General features: G+C 38.8%; 1 protein-coding gene across 3 annotated transcripts in view; it reads right to left on the bottom strand.

Moving 5' to 3' along the window:
- LOC100744251 (putative glucose-6-phosphate 1-epimerase) overlaps positions 1–21,930 on the bottom strand; it is a 42,716-nt gene that overhangs the window by 8,710 nt on the left and 12,076 nt on the right. The gene's annotated exons all lie outside the window — the stretch shown is intronic.

Below are 21,930 nucleotides of genomic sequence, written 5' to 3'. Positions count from 1 at the left end.
TAAATCAGGTTGTATTTTCTTTGTAATCCGATGTTTCTACGTTGTCTTTGTCAGAGACCAAACATACGACTTGGTAGGAGAATTATACATAATCAATCCTTATATATAATAAATGCCATGTATAGCTAATTTTCGAATAGATTTATTAGTTTGACAGAAAATAGACTTTTAATTTCTAGATTTCCAGATGTACGATAATAACGCGCGAGATAAATAACCTACGGTATACGACACATGGAAAAGCCTGATACCTCGAATGGAAGGAAAAATGTTGGAATATCGGAGATAGAAGACCGACAAAAATGAGCTGATACGCTATTATACGAGAAGAGTCGTAACGTTGCGTTGTACGCAGCAACTAACATCGTTTAAACGCCATATAATTTGCTATATGGTGTTTCTCGAAGGAACGAACTCTTGTACGAAAAATTGCTGCGACAATCCTGATCCTGATCCAAAGTCCACCGACGAATCTTTCTCCTTGCTTTTCTTCGAACGTTTAATAAAATTTCATCTGAGACTTTAGTTTGAGATTTTCATGACCTTAGATTGTTCGCCTTTTTCCCTTTCACACGATCGCTATACTCGTAAAAAGCACATATTTGTACGTATGTGCGATTATACGACCTTGTGACAAGTCAAATCGACCGACTCTTTTTAAAGTTATCGATTTCGCATTATCCAGATACGCCATTTCTATCGAACGTCTTGGAAAGCAAATCTTTCGAAAATTCCAAGGAAGATCAGAAAATACGATAGAGAAATATGTTGGAAACAGGCGTTGCACGATTTCGAGGCAGATATTTATTTTACCGAGCAACGATCTTGAAAAACCTAAGGAATTCTTTAATAATTCTGTAATAATAATTTAATTTAATTTTAAACTTTAATTCATCTGTAATAATAAGTTTCTTACGATATTCCTTTAGCCGCTACTTATTTCTACCTTTTGCATAAACCAGGCAATTGTTCTTCCTAAGATGATAGAAAAAGACTAAAATCATTCTCAAATAATAAATGTAATTATACTAAGTTTCAATATTACGATAGTGTGTAATCCGAATGTACGTACGTATCCTCGAAATGTTTCTGCTCGAATAACGTCGCGAGATCGTAATGATATTTATAAATCAGAAATATAACAACAGATTGCTTACTCAAACAGATAACGAGATTACGTAGCTTTCAGTTTCAAACGATTTCAAAGCGTATACTTTGTTATCTCTGGTTTCCAACTCGATGGTAAGGTTGATTCCTATACGAAACCATATCTCGCTTTATACACGTTTTAGACATTCGCAGAGAGTAACAGTATTTTTCAATTTTGCTGTATCTGTCGGTTGAACGAACCGACCGAGTTAATGACCAAGACTTTGATTTTCACCCGTATCTATCGTCGATACGTGTATCCTACGGAATATCGTCATATTTCTTAACCTAATCACGTAATCCAGTTTTCGAACGCGTGAATCCTGCAAGTTGAAAGTAATTTTGAAAGCAAGTTTATCCGTTTACGCTGCACGGCTCCTCGAGGTGGACATACGATATACAAAGAGAAAGACGAGAGAGGCACTTGCTGGAGGGATTGTTGAGGGACGAAAAGAGAAGAGCAAGGTGGGCAAGAAGAGGACGGAGAAGGTAGTGAGAAAAGAGAGAGGAAGAAGGGGGTAGAAGGAGCGATGTACCACCACGAAGTACGACGCGGCGGTAGGAACGCGGCTGACGCCAAGCAAAAACGATCGACGCTGTCTGCCGTGCTTTTTGCAGGCATCACAGTTTCAACCTCTCCTCCTCGTCGTTTCTAGCTGCTGTTATCTGCCGCTACTGCTGCCCTGCTCTGCCCTGCTCTGCTCTGCTCTGCCCTGCTCTGCCCTGCTCTGCCCTGCTCTGCTCTGCTCTGCTACTTGCGAATGGCATGCAATTTCTGACGCAGTTAGCTGCTGATATTCTTTACCGAATACTTTTCTGCTTCGCGAAATGAACGCGAGTTTCAAAGAGGACATAGATGTTAGATTTTAAATCTCGCGATAAACTATAAACAGCATCAGCAGTGACACCTAGACCTCTAAGCAGTTGTTGCGAACCAATGAAAGCGTTGGTAGTTATACTACATTGTCGACATTATCGTAGAGGAACGTGCTGATAAATTGAAGTTGAAACAAGAAATATACCTGTCATCGAGCGAGTTTCGTATCTATCTTTAACATCATATCTATCTTTTTTAACGTAAACTCGACGTTGAAACTTTTAGAATGCCATTGCAAACACATATTCCAAACGTTTCGACGGATGTTTTTTGCATTCGTAATATGACATTTAATGCGGCGGTGTTTAGATTATACAGTGGTACAACGTAAGAAATTAGAAACAAGTATCCAACAGTCTGCTTGTAATAGGTTGTAATGGGCTTAGAATACAAATAAATGTATCGTTATTATAATTAATATCAACCATTTTTCATACGTTTATCGCCGTCCATATGGCTTGTACGTACGTACATGGCTATGTCAGTCGAATATATCACGAAGGGAGACATTTCAAGGGAAGATTACACGAACGAGCTGTATTTGAAGTATATTCTTTACAGCGTGTGTAACACGATCCACTGTTATTCTGACATTTGCGACTATGCAACGAAAAACGTTCTCGGTTGTACTTTAATCGCGTCGAGTGTATTACGAACGACGATAGAGAATTTCTAATCGGATTTTCCGAAAACACTTTGTTTTCATGACGAGATCCCTTTGGATGACGAGTAACGTAAGTAGCAGCGTATGTTGTTTTTCCGATGAGATCGAGTAGGAAATTTGACGAGAAGACTCGACAAGCGTATTACGTGATATTCTTGTCAACTCTCTGTCAGTGTAGGTTTGCATCGACTCGAACAATCGAGTTTCGTGAGAATCTCAACGTTCTCGAAGTATAGTTCCGATAAAATATCTATCGTAAACTTCGAATTACTTGAAACGTTCGGAATTTCAATTTTATTTGAATAAATAATTTTTAATTGAATTTTAATTGAATTTTAATTGAATAAATATCACGGATATTTCGCTATTCTGAAATATCTTTTCACATTCCTATTTCAGTTGAAGTCCAGTCGAGAGACTCGAGTGGAAGAAATTCTACGTTTTCACGTTACGATTTATAATTTACCGTTTGAGTCAAATTATTCTAGAAATTTATACGAAGCGCTTTCCGTCTATAAATCGTGATAAGAGAAACGTTTCATCTGAAAAACTATGGCTCGTACGAACAAACGTTTGTTCGAAACGAATGTTTACGATTTCTAGAGGAACCATCTCTTTCGACGATAGCCTTGAAGAGCCGAAATTATATTTTTTCTTGCATATTCTCGTAACCGACATTGGAATATTTTCGAAACGCTTGTTACTTGTACTTAACAAGGATGGAAAGCACGTACACGATCGACTGCTTCCACAACCGCACCACGATGTACAAAATGTACAAAGCGCGGATGTAAGACCATTGTCATGGACATTGGATAACGACGATACTGTCGGTGTATCGAGTTCGAGATTATCTTCTCGATTTCTGGCCGGCGAAAACCACATGTAAACGTATGTATGGTGTTTTGAGAATGTTTCCACGTCGGCTACGAGAATACGCGATAAAAGGGTATAGTTGCAAGGTAAAATAAATCCATTTAGGCGCGGAACGTTTGCTCGCGAGTCGCACAACGTTCGAATCATCCGTACTCTGCGAGATATTAGCGTGTTTTCGTCATAAAATGGATACACGACGATTCTACTACAGGGTGGTTGGTAACTGGTAGTACAAGCGGAAAGGAGGTGATTCTACGCGAAAGAAGAAGTCGAAAATATAGAATAAAAATTTTTTTTTTATTTTTCCATCGAGACAACGATCTACAGTGAGATCCGTTATAACGAGACGCGATAAAGTGCACGCGTACCGAGCCAAAATTTAAAGTCGATTTTCTCGAAAACAAAGCCTCGAACGAAAAATGTTTATTCTATATTTTCGACTTCTTTTTTCGCGTAGATTCACCCCCTTTCCGCTTGTACCACCAGTTACCAACCATCCTGTATATTTATCGTGCACAGGTATCGTCAGAGAGCTTTAGCGATCAAAGTACAAGTCCATTATTTCGTAATTGGTCGTAATTGGTCGTAATTGGAGGTATTTGGTGGAACTAGAAAACAAACGTGTGCGTAGGAACGATTTTCACACCATTCGCAGAAGGAATTTCATCGAAGACGATAATTTTCATCTATCAACGCGACGACGATTCGCGCATCGTGCAACGCGAAACACGAAACACTGGCTGTACCAGAGGAAGAAGAAGAAGAAGAAGAAAAAGGAAAGAAAAGAAAAAGATATCGCGAAGGCTTTGACACGAGCTAGCTCGATCCCCAGACTTGAAACCTCCCAGCAGATTCGAATTTGAAAATCTTTGCGGAATAACGGGCAGAAAGGCAGTATAATTTCATTGGTAAATTAGCAAATTATTGGCTGTCTATCGATAAGAACGCGTTACAAAATTTGATTTCATCAAGTTACTGTGTTAATTCTCATTATTTTATTTAAAAAGCAACGTTACCTTGTTTTCTTCTGTAAATTGTATCTTTTCGTTCTTTAAAAATAAACTGCTGTTTCCTTCCTTCGTTAGGACCAAAGTATACGTTCGTTTCCCCAAAATGCTATTGTACGCAAGCTTGTCGTTAAAATGGAACGATCGTAAGATTTTATGTATAAAGAATACGATGGTTTTATGAAAATAATTATAGACCAATGTTCGAGGAAGCAAAATGTCAAGGAAAGAGAGAAAACTCGCGAGGCTCGAACAAAGAGGTACAAAGAGTCGCTTGTCTCCTTATCTCGCTGCTTAGGCCCGAGTCGAACGAGCGAAATGCCATCTGGGAAGAAGAAAGGCAAACAAAGAAAAGCCTCTTCTCACCTCACTGCTTCTTTACCATTTACCAATACGATGCTTCGAAATAGGCGTTTGAAACGTCTCGCATCTATTAAATTCCGAATTTACGTTGTACAAACGGGAAAAGTGTGTTGCAACGGATTGCTGGATAAATAGCGTTCGTAAATTGTGAATTGCGTCGATCCTACCGTACGAGAGAGTCCAACGATCTACCGAATCTTCGAAAGTAAGTTTCGCAGGTACCGCTAATAGCTGTGGGCGAAACAATTTGTACACGTGTATCAAGCACGATTATTAGATATTTCCTGAACATTGGTATAACGAAACGATGTTCTTTGGTATTTCTGTTTGAAATGCCGCACCTTTCCCCTTACTGCCATTCGTAGCAGTCTAACGAATTCTACGTTCAACTCGAATCATTTCCACCAGGCTTTGCACCAGACTGCCATACATCCCCATGGCGGAGGTCTTTGTTTCCTTTGCAGGGGCGGAATATACAAAGAGGGAAACGAGGGCGACGCACGGTTTAACGTAACATTATATCTGTAAATCGTAGCGTTCGGGACTACAGACCGTCTAGCGAGAACGTTACATCGTAAAATAAAATTATACGGTAAAAGTGAGGAGTTTGATGAACTTGGTTTAAACACGTTCGTCGCCACGTCACCCATAGCTGTATTAACACGTTCGTCGCCACGTCGCACATATCTATGTGACGGATATACTTCCGTGGGGGCCCCGTCACAAAGTATGGGTGACGCTCTTCTTGTTCGAGTTAATCGAATATAGGATATTATGTACAGAATATACAACATAAAAATATCAAAAACACATTATACCATACTTTGTATTAATTTATATTCTGGATAAAATATTACATTATGCTATATCGCATGGCATTTGTTAAAACGTTCCAAACACATTTGGGCTGATTTTCGGCACTTCGAACGATAGTCGTAGACTTCGTCATCGCTACTCTCCTCACTTTCAAATATATTTTCACGCTGTTTACTGAACATTTTGAGGATGAAAAAATCACCCATGTACGTCTTACGAGTTTGCTTCTCGACTAAATGAAAGATCCGAGATATCTGCCATGAGATCCCTCGGAATACTCTAGCTGGAAAGCCTATCGCTTTCTCCATTTCAGAACTAAATAATCTTTTCTTTATGATGAATCGAAGGCGATAAACAATGAATGCCCGCTTGTCTCTCTATTTAACGTTCTGCGTATCGGCGGTCGGATTTGGGCCCCGCAGGAAACTTAGCCGAATCACGCTGGACGACCAACGTGTTAACCAACGAGGAAAAGTTCCATCAACGAATTACTCGATGACTACTTGGTCCACACTAACGTTCTTTCAACATCTCTCAAACTACGATAATTATAACGAAGACATTTATTCGACATACCTTTTCGTCACCTTACCCTAACTCTTCTCTCTATTCTAATCGTTCGTTCATCTATATCTATAGATATATTCTACAACATTCGTTTCAGACGTGTTTTTCGATCATTCACGCGTTTCCAGATATTCTGTGTGTTTCTGGATGCTGATATCCATCACAGAAGCTGATCCAACTGCACTGTGCGTGCTTTTTCAGCTCGGCAAAAGTAGCTTGCTTTACCGCTCCATCCCTTCCATAGAACATGGAAAACACATTTTCGTGTCGTACGTTAGTCGTTTGAAAATTTTCACCGTGACGGATGAAATGTCATGTTGGCGATGGCTCGTCACAGGGATTACGTGCTAAGTATTGTGGCGGATGAAAAGAGAGTTTGCGTTTCGTCCCGGGACTCCGGTGGACTCGTCAGTAAGGCTATGCCCGGTAGTCCCTGCCTTAGACGTAGAGCGAGTCTCGCTAGGTGCGGTATTTGTATCAATCGCTCGTATATTCGACCGCTAGCGAGTTAGACAGACTCGTTGTCGTCGTAGCAGCCCTCTAGTGTTGACGGTTGGTACCAGCGGATCGCCCGGGAGGTGTTGCGCCGCGTTGATGCCTCGACCTGTCGGCGTCCTCCTGTTGATACCGATCCGCCACAGTATGAAAACTGCGAGGCTCGATAACTCGACTTCGGTACCGCTAGGTTTCCTTAAAATTTAGCTACACGTACGTTGTATCTTTCTTAACACGTTACATCGATCATCCTTCGCCGTTCTCGATTCTCAGTTCTCAGTTCTCAGTTCTCCTTCGGACAAGTTTGGTTTTATAGGATCTCTGGTACGTGCAACGAGACCTTTATCACATTGGACCGTTTATTTTCAAAGTGGTGATACAAGTGCGTTTCTCTTTCTTCCAATGACATTTCAATATTTAAGTTTCCATCTTATATTTGCTTTGTCCACGCTCCTATGTGTTTACGTAGATGTAAATTCATTACGCAAATAGTTCTTTCCCAATTAACTGGACCAAAATCATCTCCCAGGATCATAAACAGCCTCACGAGGATTCGTATCACGCGCAGTTGTTATCGTAGATCAAGTCAATTTTGCATTTACATGGGACTCGCTGATATACGCGCATCGATGTTTGAAAATGTCTGAGAAAGTTACAGAACCCAAACAAAGAGCTAATGACGAAATATCGCTACTTTCTACTAATTCGAACGAAGTGTTAACAGCGTACAATTTCGTCGAAACTGCGTTCATTGAAAAGAGCTGTTTAAAGAGGTAAAACGTCGTTAGGAAGATACCGCAAACGATTCTAAGCAGTTTAAATGTTACTTTAGGACTAAGACGAAACCCAAGTTAAAACTGAATTTTCGGTCGGTACGCGTGCACTTTGTCGCGTCTCGTTATAACGGATCTCACTGTAGATCGTTGTCTCGATTGACGTTATTTTTTTAATTTTTAAAATTTTTATTCTATATTTTCGACTTCTTTTTTCGCGTAGAATCATCCCCTTGTACCACCGCTTGTACCACCACTTACCAACCACCCTGTATATTACATATCGAAATTATTACTAATTTGACCCCCCATTCGAATCTTGAAATTTAAACCGAAAATATTTTCATGTTTTGCGGCCATTTCTCTTGAAATTATTATTTTTTCATTCGCGGACAACCGCCCTCGGATAATCAGCAGTATTGTCGATGTTTCAAGGTTCTTCGGATATCGTCGTACTTGTAAAAGCAACTTGAGACGATCAATGCGTATCCTCCATGTAATACGTACTGTCAATATTTCAGTGTACATTCTCCTCGTACGTATATTGTCTTTATATGTATACGTATGTCGTATTTCACGATCACTGGTTAGACCGTTAGGTTCAACAATTTTTCGAAACGCATGCCAATCGTAGGAAAATAATTTTGGAAATCTATTCGCGAGCAATATTTTCCAAAATTTCCTGGATATACCACTTTCGTTCGGTCTTTTACGTGAAATTTATACGCCGTAACGTGTCCTTGACTTTCTTCAAACCTTAATACATTCAAAAAGAGCTATTGAAATAACGAAGCACGCAAAATAAGAATCCGCGACGTATTTCAAAAAGGCGCAGGTGAGATTCACAATTAATATAAGATAAAGAAATACAGGAGTTTGAAAAGCTATATAAGCCATCGGCATAGACACTGCTTATTGTCAGTCAGATGATTGCCAAATTCCATTCTTTTTATTTATCTTCTTCGTTATTTTTAATTATTCGAATCTACGAGGCGTAACTGTTAAGCGAAACTTTTTCTTCAACCGTTTTCCGTTTACTTGCTATCGCTTGATTTGCGTTTATACAGGGTGGTTGTTAACTGGTCGTACAAACGGGGAGGGGGTGATTCTACGCGAAAAAAGAAGTCGAAAATATAGAATAAAAATTTTTCATTCGAGGCTTTGTTTTCGAGAAAATCGACTTTGAATTTTCGGTCGGTACGCGTGCATTTTGTCGCGTCTCGTTATAACGGATCTCACTGTAGATCGTTGTCTCGATTGACGTTATTTTTTTAATTTTTAAAATTTTTATTCTATATTTTCGACTTCTTTTTTCGCGTAGAATCACCCCCTCCCCGTTTGTACGACCAGTTAACAACCACCCTGTATAAACGCAAATCAAGCGATAGCAAGTAAACGGAAAACGGTTGAAGAAAAAGTTTCGCTTAACAGTTACGCCTCGTAGATTCGAATAATTAAAAATAACGAAGAAGATAAATAAAAAGAATGGAATTTGGCAATCATCTGACTGACAATAAGCAGTGTCTATGCCGATGGCTTATATAGCTTTTCAAACTCCTGTATTTCTTTATCTTATATTAATTGTGAATCTCACCTGCGCCTTTTTGAAATACGTCGCGGATTCTTATTTTGCGTGCTTCGTTATTTCAATAGCTCTTTTTGAATGTATTAAGGTTTGAAGAAAGTCAAGGACACGTTACGGCGTATAAATTTCACGTAAAAGACCGAACGAAAGTGGTATATCCAGGAAATTTTGGAAAATATTGCTCGCGAATAGATTTCCAAAATTATTTTCCTACGATTGGCATGCGTTTCGAAAAATTGTTGAACCTAACGGTCTAACCAGTGATCGTGAAATACGACATACGTATACATATAAAGACAATATACGTACGAGGAGAATGTACACTGAAATATTGACAGTACGTATTACATGGAGGATACGCATTGATCGTCTCAAGTTGCTTTTACAAGTACGACGATATCCGAAGAACCTTGAAACATCGACAATACTGCTGATTATCCGAGGGCGGTTGTCCGCGAATGAAAAAATAATAATTTCAAGAGAAATGGCCGCAAAACATGAAAATATTTTCGGTTTAAATTTCAAGATTCGAATGGGGGGTCAAATTAGTAATAATTTCGATATGTAATATACAGGGTGGTTGGTAAGTGGTGGTACAAGCTTTAGCGCAGCTGGTAACGTGGTCGTCGTTCGTAGCCTTTCGTTTAATGTAAATTATACAACGATAAACCGCAATACAGGGTGGTACAAGAAAAAAGAAGTCGAAAATATAGAATAAACATTTTTTTTAATTTTTCCATCGAGACAACGATCTACAGTGAGATCCGTTATAACGAGACGCGACAAAGTGCACGCGTACCGACCGAAAATTCAAAGTCGATTTTCTCGAAAACAAAGCCTCGAACGAAAAATTTTTATTCTATATTTTCGACTTCTTTTTTCGCGTAGAATCACCCCCTTTCCGCTTGTACCGCCAGTTACCAATCACCCTGTATATAAATTTTTCTGTGGAAATAGCTTTGACAAAAATCAGCAAAGACTGACACCTATATTTGAACGTCTATATTTCTTAAGCAGTTTCGATATCGAGACAACGACGATTTAAATCTACGTATCTCTTCTTATCCTACGTTTGTACGGATTACGATATACATGGTTTCTCGCATTAACGGTTGGATACAGCTTTAGCTTCGTAATTGTTGTTTCCTATAAGATGGAATGATTTAACTTCTACTTAGCAGACAATACGAATTACCTAGAACCACAGTTTGAAAATAAACAGTTTCTTGCTAACAGGTACATTTAATCGCACGATAGTCTGTTAAATTCGACCTGGTCTCTTTCTTTGTACGTTTCAGTAATATATTTTACCATCGATACTAATAATCGTGCAATTGTGCGACTTTGCTCTGACAGGTTTTTTCATACAATCGTAAATAAGACAGATATTTAGATGATCTCATTTAGCTGAGACACCCTGTATATCGAACGTACTTGTTCCAAGCTCTGACGAAGCTAGTAGTTTTTGCGTTTGCCCGTTTTCAATGGTAGAAGCGGCAACAGCAGCAGCAGCAGCAGCAGCAGCAGCAGCGATAGTAGCAGAGGCAGCGATACTAGCAGAGGCAGCAATAGCAGTGCTAAGAGAAGCTGCGGGATTGGTAATGCTCTCCTCCCGTACCTCGCCTTGCCAATGCTTGGCTCCTGGCTCGGTGGAACTTTGTTTAACTAAGGCTAGCAAGAAGCAAACCTATTTATACTAGGTCGGACACGTTTACGTCAGTGTCTCTCTCTCTCTCTCTCTCTCTCTCTCTCTCTCTCTCTCTCTCTCTCTCTCTCTCTCTCTCTCTCTCTCTCTCTCTCTCTCTCTCTCTCTCTCTCTCTCTCTCTCTCTCTCTCTCTCTCTCTCTCTCTCTCTCTCTCTCTCTCTCTCTCTCTCTCTCTCTCTCTCTCTCTCTCTCTCTCTCTCTCTCTCTCTCTCTCTCTCTCTCTCTCTCTCTCTCTCTCTCTCTCTCTCTCTCTCTCTCTCTCTCTCTCTCTCTCTCTCTCTCTCTCTCTCTCTCTCTCTCTCTCTCTCTCTCTCTCTCTCTCTCTCTCTCTCTCTCTCTCTCTCTCTCTCTCTCTCTCTCTCTCTCTCTCTCTCTCTCTCTCTCTCTCTCTCTCTCTCTCTCTCTCTCTCTCTCTCTCTCTCTCTCTCTCTCTCTCTCTCTCTCTCTCTCTCTCTCTCTCTCTCTCTCTCTCTCGCTCTCTCTCTCTTTTCAGCGTCACCCTTACCCTGAAACGGTCGTGTGAAACTCTAAGCGAAGTACAGTCCTGAAAGCTGCTGATAAATGAGAATATCGTGGACAAAAAGCCTTGCTGCAAACAGAACTTTCCGTCGTCATTATGCTAATAAAGCTGACCACGACTGACACCGATGAATGTTTTAATTAAACAAGAAAAAGAAAACAGACAAAAAGAAAAAAAAGCGAATACAAATTTACGCTCTTCCTATTGTACCTACATAAAAAATTAATTCATCGTTACGCTTCCTAGCTAGCAGCATATGCATAAGTAGCCGATAAGTGCAACGCTCGTTACAAATTTTACGACCACGAAAATATATTAATTTTTTGCAAAGATAAAACATTCTTAGTTTTATTATACGCCTAACAAATTGTTAAATGGCTTGTTTTTTCAACGAGGAAGAGAACATAGCCGACGTCCCTATAGCTTATTTATTTAGCCTATATATCGTATATATAGGATAAAGAGAATCTCATTAGGTGGAATTAAACAATTTCGGACGATGTAGGATCCGGTGCGTACAGTGTACACACATTATGAGAGTGATGGCATTTCCAATATTTCAAAATCGCCTGTATCTTTTCAAACGGGCCTATAATTTCTTTTATACATCCATCGGTGGTTCTCTGTATTCTCTACAAGAAAGTATTAACCAATTTGGATCGAGCAATGCTTAAAAGATATTTTAACTTTAATTCTGTAAAACGTAGCGTACGAGAGACAAGGAAGGACAACAGACGCGATATCTTTACGTTTACCTTTTCTTTTTCACGTACTACGAAGTACAATTCCTTTACCTTTTTTCTCTTTATCTTTTATCAGCTTCACTTATAGCAAGTAACGCTTCGTCCGTTTAACGCCACAAACTAATCTCTCAATCGTCAAAACCCGCTCTTTCTATAATCGATATACAATTTGTATATGTAATTAAGGCTCAAATGGCTTGTAAATGAAACAATTTCGGTTATTAGTATCCTAATAGTTTTGTACGGATAATGCGAAGAAAAACTAACAACGATCGATGGATAAGAAAATTTGCAAGTCTACTTAGCAGAACAACGAATAATATAACACGTTGACTGCCACGCGTACCGCAATACCAAGCGTTCTCCGCTAGGTACTTCCATCGATATTTTAGTAACGCGAATGAATCATTTTTTTAATTTTCGTATTATTTTTAGAACAATTCGATAGTTTTATTATTTCCTCTAGAATATCTTTTCAAATAACTACGACGATCCTTCGCAAGTAGTCAAATAAGCGCCACCCGAATACGGGTGACGCGACTCTACCGGAAACTTTGCTGTCACCCGAATACGGGTGTCGTGGCAGTCAATGTGATATTTATTTATTTATTGTTGCTTAGATCGTGCCATTCGGCTTTGGACGAGCTTTCGGTTTTACATCTCTTTTACTTATTTCGCTTCTTATACAGGGTGGTTGGTAACTAATGGTACAAGCGGAAAGGGGGTGAATCTGCGCGAAAAAAGAAGTCGAAAATATAGAATAAACATTTTTCGTTCGAGGCTTTGTTTTCGAGAAAATCGACTTTGAATTTTCGGTCGGTACGCGTGCACTTTATAGCGTCTCGTTATAACGGATCTCACTGTAGATCGTTATCTCGATGGAAAAATGAAAAAAAAAATTTTTTTTCTATATTTTAGACTTCTTTTTTCGCGTAGGATCACCCCCTTTCCGCTTGTACCACCAGTTACCAACCACCCTGTATATTTACCTCCCCTCTTATCTACTCTATTATATTGCACTCCCTTAATTATTCTGTCTCCAAAAACTATGACAACTTTTGGGCTTTTGCCTCCTTGCTGTGCTTCCTCATTGTCGTTCCTCCCCGTCTTGTATTGTCCTTCTCTTCCCTATTATTGCTTTTAGTTCTGTTAGTCCTTCTCCAGTCTCGTTTAGTATTTTTTCTGTGTCCTTTGATCCTCCCGTTATTTCGCATTCTCCTATTACATGTGTCAGGTCTTCTTCTTTCCTTTTACACAGTCTGCATCTTTTTTCTCCCTCTTCTTTCCAGTATTCCCTTGCTTTGGTCTCGTTTCCACATCTGAATCTCGCTAATATTTGTCTGTCCTTCCACTTCATCCTCCCTTCTAAGTATTTTGGTAACTCTTCTTTGGCGATTTTTCTGTAGATTCCCTTATCCTATTCCCCCTCTCTTCTGCTTCTCTCTTTCTTCTATAATTTGCTCTGCTTCTCTCTTTCTTCTATAATTTGCTCTGCTTCTCTTGCTTCCATCTGTGTCCCTCCATTTCTCATCTCTCGGTCAACGTGATGATATAATAAAGTATAATAAAGGTGCGTCGATTAATTAAGATATTAAGAAATAGACGATTCCATCTTGAGAAAGAAACCTTCGCATGATCATTACACGCTCGCACGCAGAAAAGCTAATAGCATGAGAATATGCACCCCTCGAAGCCGTTCAACTTTTATCTGAAACATTTTTCGATATGTACGATCGATGGTATCGAAAATATTTCAGCGTCGACTCTTGACTTTGTATACACCGGATCGTGCGTTACTTGAAACTATTTAATTTTGCCTCGGAAAATTTTTTGATATCCTCTATCGATTCATGGCAACAACTTGTCCCAGTTACGCGGGGCATCCTATAAAATTGCATTTTAAGAGAGAAATTCGGCCAGAATATTGGAACATCGGCAAGACGTTACCAATCGGTATCGACAAGGTGTGTTTGAGTCGCGTTTCAGAGCAATTAGACGGGCATAAATCAGGGTCGGAATTTAGTTATCGAGAATTGGAGAATCAGATTTTGTCGAACACAAAACGCGGATCAGGAGCTCAAAGACGTTTCATAGTTTTCAATTTCACGATTCAGATTGAACTGTATTACGAAACAGGCTCGCTTCAAATGTAAACAGATGTTATTTGAGGTAAGTCTACTTGGATGCAGTGAGTGAGTTATGTCAACGAAATTGCAGTTCGTTGACAAATGACAAATACAAAGGTGGTACGAGATACTATGGAAATAAAAATTATTCTCCACCTTATTTATATTTATCTAAAAAAAATTAAACGTTGATACAAATAATTGACTAGCATAGTTTAGCGCAGCTGGTAACGTGGTCGTCGTTCGTAGCCTTTCGTTTAATGTAAATTATACAACGATAAACCGCAATACAGGGTGGTACAAGAAAAAAGAAGTCGAAAATATAGAATAAACATTTTTTTTAATTTTTCCATCGAGACAACGATCTACAGTGAGATCCGTTATAACGAGACGCGATAAAGTGCACGCGTACCGTCCGAAAATTCAAAGTCGATTTTCTCGAAAACAAAGCTTCGAACGAAAAATTGTTATTCTATATTTTCGACTTCTTTTTTCGCGTAGAATCACCCCCTTTCGGCTTGTACCACCAGTTACCAACCATCCTGTATATTATATTTGGTCCGATCATCGTACTATGCCCGTAATATTTACGTTTGGCCCGATCATCGTACTACGGGCTATGCCCGTAATTGTGGGTTAAGGGGTTAAATAGAGAATGTACAGCTACGTTCAAGATTTTATAAAACATGCGCGGTATTGCTATCTTTTTCGCCCGTCGATCGCAACAATTAGGGCAACCCCTGACTAGAAATCGAGAAAAGCAAACGAACCCATGGAAAAGCAGATTTCCTTCGGAACTATGTTCCCGTTCATTCCATAATCACCAATTTATTAGTCTAAAGGTACTTTTTATTTAATAACTCTACACTAGACTTTTGACAAAGGCTACGACTATCGATATGCAGCTACATAGGTTTCCATTCGTTGCGAGATGTACGACGTTGCTGATGAAGCAGCTCTCGTAATAGCATTCGGAAGATTAAACAACGATAATCGCATATGGTCGCAACTGTGAGGTCATCGGCGACTACTTAGGGCTACAGATCACGCGTGTATCATCGTTGTACTGGCGTACAAGGGCGTATCCAGGACGCGAAGACGCTAGTACTCCAGACTATGCTGAAATAAGCATACAGAACACCGAATAAATGGGGACTCGAACCGGGAATAAACGACGAGTTGTGAATATTGCGAATATTCATTTTCATAGACACGCTCCATAGACTCCAGTGTCCATTCGTTCAACGATTCAGTTTGTACGACCTTACTCGGTTCGATAAAGTGTCCTGGACCGTAGATGCTTTTCTGGGATAGCTGATACACGTGATGATCGATGGGTCTGGGTATGGCTAGCGATAACACGGAGCTTTGAACGTTTCATGTTAAATAATCGTTGATAATTATAGGGAAAAAACAGATTCATTTCGATGACCTTGAAATATGTTTTCATGGCCAAACGTTTTGAGTAACTTTTTTCTATACGTCGCTCGACCTTCGTTTCCGAAATATTCCTTCGATTACGTTTACATTACATTTTATTCCGGCATATAGGTGACTTCGTTTTTATACAGTTCTATAAGCTTAACTCATCGACGCTAATCATCTTTGATACAAGTAAAAGAAGATAAATCAGTGGGTTATATTATCACGCGCATGATTTCACTTTTATTTCGTTCGATTTTCCAAGTGTATCGTCAATTCGATTGCTACGATTTGTCGTTATTTATACAGGGTGGTTGGTAACTGGTGGTACAAGCGGAAAGGGGGTGATTCTACGCGAAAAAAGAAGTCGAAAATATACAATAAACATTTTTCGTTCGAGGCTTTGTTTCCGAGAAAATCCACTTTGAATTTTGGCTCGGTACGCGTGCACTTTATCGCGTCTCGTTATAACGGATCTCGCTGTAGATCGTTGTCTCGATGGAAAAATTAAAACAAAATTTTTATTCTATAAGTCTTCGACTTCTTTTCTCGCGTAGAATCAACCCCTTTTCACACTTACCAACCACCCTGTATACAGGAACTGTAACAGAACATGCGGATGAGCCGATCCTACATCTCAACCGTACACTTCGGTACAATGCAAAGGGTTCGTTATAAACGTACGCTTTATGCTCCGTCGACGTTTATCAGATACAACAAATTTACTCTGTAAACAGAGCAACCACCCATTGTAAACGCCGAGATAATAAGGTTCACGGATTAGATGAAATTTATCAACAAGCGGTACCGGCTAACACCTGCGACTATTCATGGTGTAACCAGATCCATGAGACGACGTCTAGAGAGGAGGCTTGTCGTAAAGTACAAGCTGGTCGTTTTCAGCATCTTCTGTAAACATAATTAGATAACGCGAAAGCAAAACGGAAAATTCCTTACATATTCCGTTACACATTGTACATTGCGAAACATACTTTTCTGTATAATTCAAGAACTATGATCGTACGTTACGCGTCGTCGGACATGTACACGATATCTGCTGACTCAAATTATCAGTACGCACCAGACGAATAGACAGATTGCGAGACACAGTGCGACGTTCTCTCTAGATTCATTGAAAATTATTTCATCCTAGCGTTTCCAACTGCCCGCTGATAGCTACTTTGGCCCAACCCATGACCCTTCCTCTTCATTTTTTATTTACGTAATATTAAAAACGATGATCGTCTCTCTGATCAATTTCGAGTTAGCTCTCACTACAAAAAGATGCGCTCGCCTACTCCAAAATTATCGTAACACGAATCGTATGGAAGTTGTTCGCGAATATCTGGGAAACTAAGGCCGAGCGTCAGTGACACGTATAGGCAAAAGTTGTCGAGGGCGTGCTAACTTCGACAACGTGTTTCAAGGGTATTGAAATCGACCTTTCCGTATAATTATCCAATTCTTCAAACCTAAAACTAGGTGTGCATTTCAGAGTAAAACTGTCGAGAGTTGCACTCGAGATAGGTCGAGCTCGCTAGTCGACACTTGGACGACTCGACAGTGACTCTCAGATAGTTGACGACATACTCGACGACATACTCTTCGACAGCAACTCGTGACGGATTTACTCTGAAACGGACACCTGCGTTAAAGCAGGATGCAAGTAAAAGGCAGGTCGGTTTTTACATGTACGATGCGAACAATATCATTTTTCCACTTCTCAGCCAAATTTTATTCTCAATTTGATTTACATAGAAGAAGAAATATCACACGTGTTGGCAGATTCTTGCATCTTTAAAACAATATAGCTCTCTAAATGAACAATTAACGAACATTCATATAGACGTACACAAAGGTGTTCGAACGAAACGTCAATGAGTGAACAACAGAGAGCGAAAGAGAGAGAGGGAGAGAATATGTAACCGATTTGTCGGCTTTATCCGATTACACGCAAGTGCACAAGTTAACCTAAATGGACGAGTAGGCTGAGAATGAGCAAATTCTTCAGGAATGATGATGTTACGTTTCTTATCGCGATTTAAAAACCTATTACCGCGACTAATCAAATCTGTCCGTTCGTATAAATACGTCGATGCGTACAGATTACGTCAGATTTATTATAACAGACAAGAGCAACTTTAATTTAATCCGATACAATTTTGATCCACCTATTATTTCGTTTTTAATAATAACGAACGATATAAGTAAGAGATGAAACGCCGATTAAGCAAATTTACGTCCTTTGTAGGATGTTTCGTTTAAAAGTTATCCTTGTTTCGATACAACCTAGGCACAATATACAGGATGACTTGTTGTTCAGTGGCGCTAAAAATACAACATTATACTGTGTGTATTTCATAAATCTTAGATCGTATCTTGTTAACATATATCTTAATAACATGTAACGTGTATCTTATTATGGCAACATGCTTACGCAACTAATGACGTTAGAGAACGATAAGGATAAACCTACACAAACGTATATCTCGTGAATGAATGAACGTATAAAAGAGTTTGAAATAATAATAATAAAGCAATGTGGACAGCGCGAGTCTTGCATTTGATAAAACGAAATGTTGTCAACTTGAATGGCTAAATGTTGGTATTTTAATTCTTTAACGAATATGTCGTTAGGCGAGATTCTCTGGTTTTGTTATTTCGATAGGATTTTAAAGCAACTGAGAAATGTACGTATCGTACAATAGAAGTACGCTTAGCGACGAATTAACATACAGCGTGAATAGTAAATAGCCTGGAACGTACGATCGGTGCTAAAGATGTGCCTCATTATAATAATATATAGCGAATAATTGACTGTGCACATACATCTTCGCAAAGTGTATGATTCGTATAAATATTTTGCAGCTTCTATGTATTCATAGGAACGCGACAGTGCTGTTTCGTTGCAGTGCCAATGAGATTTCTTCACGATGTTTCGTATAATACGAGCGTAAAAAGTTTCGAACAGTATCCGAGTACATTGGTGAGCCACTGTGGACACATATTGGGTGTAGGAGAGCTGGCTCGTTATTAGACAACGTATAGACGATTGAATTAAAAAGGAAGAAGAAACACTTGCTACGTGGCTACGTGCTGATCCCTTGCAAATTTTTTTAAGCTTTACAAATTCATCCACCTTCTGTAGAATTTAAGAAAAGCTCGTAGTGTTATCTTCTAGCTAATCGTAGTCTGTAATTCTGACAATTACATTCATTTGATTTACATAGAAGAAGAAATATCAGACACGTTTCATATGAGCACTTTGGAAGAACGAGGAGAGAATATACGAGAAACGCAATACTTGTTTACCACGTATTGTTTTATATTTAATCCTTTCAGTCTTTATATCTAATCAATTGCCCGATCGTAAAGTGCGATTATGAGAGAAACAAACTACCAAATAATCCTATTTTGCTAATAAACGATTAATAAATCCATATTATTTTCAATTGATTGGTATCTATATTTTTCTGGCACAATGTTAGAAAACATATAATACGCGATATTATGGGGATCAGTGTGCAACGTTTGAAAAGTATCGAAAGAATGTTATCAAGCAGCGGATTTCCACGCTGGTATTTGGATCTACAGTGGTTGGTAACTGGTGGTACAAGCGGAAAGAGGGTGATTCTACGCGAAAAAAGAAGTTGAAAATATAGAATAAATTTTTTTTTTTCATTTTTCCATCGAGACAACGATCTACAGTGAGATCCGTTGTAACGAGACGCGATAAAGCGCACGCGTACCGAGCCAATATTCAAAGTCGATTTTCTCGGAAACAAAGCCTCGAACGAAAAATGTTTATTCTATATTTTCGACTTCTTTTTTCGCGTAGAATCACCCCCTTTGCTCTTGTACCACCAGTTACCAACCACCCTGTATAAACCGAATCACAAAGAAGGTTACGCAGAAATATAATGTACGTACACGTGTCGTAACTTTCAATAATATCCAATATCCGATATGAATTGTTAACTGGATAAAGATTTCAATAAATTTGCATGTATCGCTTTATTTATGGTATTTATGTAAAAATATGACACATAATATGCTGTGTTATACGAGCGTGTGGAAAAAAATTATTAACGATAATTCGCAACGAGCGACACATAAACGACAGCAAGGCGAATAATATACGTACAGTCAGTTAGAAAAGTCTACATAGCACATTGCTCGAGTATAATGCGTTATAATAAAGACGTTAGGTCCACAAACATCCTTTACTCATTTAGGTGCACATTATAGCACCTTGATCGAGAAAAAAAGAAGTCAGAAAATGATAAAATACAATGTTAGAAAAATGACATACATCTGTTGTATCTGCGTGCAATCGTACAAGTTCTTGGCTCGATGTTGTATCGATATTAGATCGATAATCCTGCTATTTCTTGGCAATTTTATTCCAAGATTATTCCGAGCCGAATGGTTTAATTTTCTAAATTTCTTTTAGAATTATGTTAACGATCGTCGATTCCTCGACGAGTCAGACACGAATAAGAAAGGCAACTAAAGGATAATATTATACTTTACGTGACTATTTATCAGGTATCATTTTAGACTTATCAAACGATTGTTAAAAAGAATGAAAATACGTAAAATATGGATATAGAGAATAAAACTTATAGACGAAATGAAAAACGTGGAAACAGTGGTAATCACGTTGAGCGCATAATGTTTATACGATAGGATTTGAGGATTTCCAATGAGTAACCGGCGTTCTTTCGAGATTTGCGAAATTTTCTAATTTTCTGTCCTAAGTAAAATACTTTAATCCCAGACCATTTTACTAAAATTTTACTTCACCCGGTATAATGCCACGTTGGGTTATAAGCTTGGTCGTAGACTAATGATCTCGAGGTCTGCGGTTTTTGCCGGCATTCTACAACATTCCCATTCGACTGGATTCTGCTCCGGAGGCTCCATGATATTATTTTCTGTCTATATAGCATTGTGGAGCACGCATTACTCGAGTTTCAAAATTTAAGCACCGTAGATATCAAGTTATATTCTATTATTGTTAATTCACATCTTTAATTAATATCTATTTCTTCCGTTTATATACACATTCCGTACTATTCTTTTATGTGTTTATTGTGGGAGAGAGTAGGGAAATACATTAATCGTAAGTGCAAAAGCTATAGGATCTGGTCTCGTGCCCCATAAAACATTGATACAGTGACTTCGTAGATATCAAGTTATATTCTATTATTATTAATTCACATCTATAATTAGTATCTGTTTCTTCCGTTTATATACACATTCCGTACTATTCTTTTATGTGTTTATTGTGGGAGAGAGCAGGGAAATACATTAATCGCAAGTGCAAAAGCTATAGGTCTCGTGACAAATAAAAAATTCACATCTTTAATTAATATCTATTTCTTCCGTTTATATACACATTCCGTACTATCCTTTTATGTGTTTATTGTCAAAGAGAGTAGGGAAATACATTAATCGCAAGTGCAAAAGCTATAGGATCTGGTCTCGTGCCGCATAAAACATTGATACAGTGACTTACAAGAGTATCCAACGCTCGTAGAAACTTATTCCTATCATTGTCGCGAGACACGTAATTACATCGCGATTATACGATGTATCACCGAAAATTAAAATTAAATTAAAATCACCACCTCTCGTTTCTTCGATACGGAGGTAATATCGTACACGTCGATATCTCGTGTCATCAAAGAGGAAACGTGCCATATTGAGCGTTGGCGGAAAAGAAAAGTTACTTCGAAAGTTAGGAAAAGCGAACAAGTGTCGTACAAATGGGAAAAATTTGCAACGTTGAAAGATGTACGTACGGCTAATGACGTCAAAAAATAGAAAGCAAAGCAGAAATGTAATTGAGAATCGCTCAACTACTTCTAAAAGTAGAAAATCTTGAGCGCGATTAAAAAGTGAATGTACCGATGGTTTCTATAGATCAGCGATAAAGGAACAATCAAGTATGTGGGTTCGTATAATGTTGCTGATCGACGACGACGCAACAGTAAAGTCACCCTTTTATTCGCGTTCCGGCCTTCAAATTTTTCTTCCGGTTTCTTCCAGAAGAAGAATACTTCTACTTTATACCGTTGCTGTCAAAACGAAAAGAAACGTGCGCATCGTCTTATAGGTACAGTTTTTGCAGATTATTTCCTAAACTAAATATGATATCGAAATAATACGTTGGAACAATGTTTGGAACATGTATCGTACATGTTCCATTTTCAAGAAATGGGTGGCTGGTGAAAGA

Source organism: Bombus impatiens, unplaced genomic scaffold (genome assembly GCF_000188095.3).
Source record: "Bombus impatiens unplaced genomic scaffold, BIMP_2.2 scf_0296, whole genome shotgun sequence".
Taxonomy (NCBI): domain Eukaryota; kingdom Metazoa; phylum Arthropoda; class Insecta; order Hymenoptera; family Apidae; genus Bombus; species Bombus impatiens.
The sequence above is the reverse complement of the archived record's forward strand: the minus strand, read 5'-3'. Positions and strand labels throughout refer to the sequence as shown.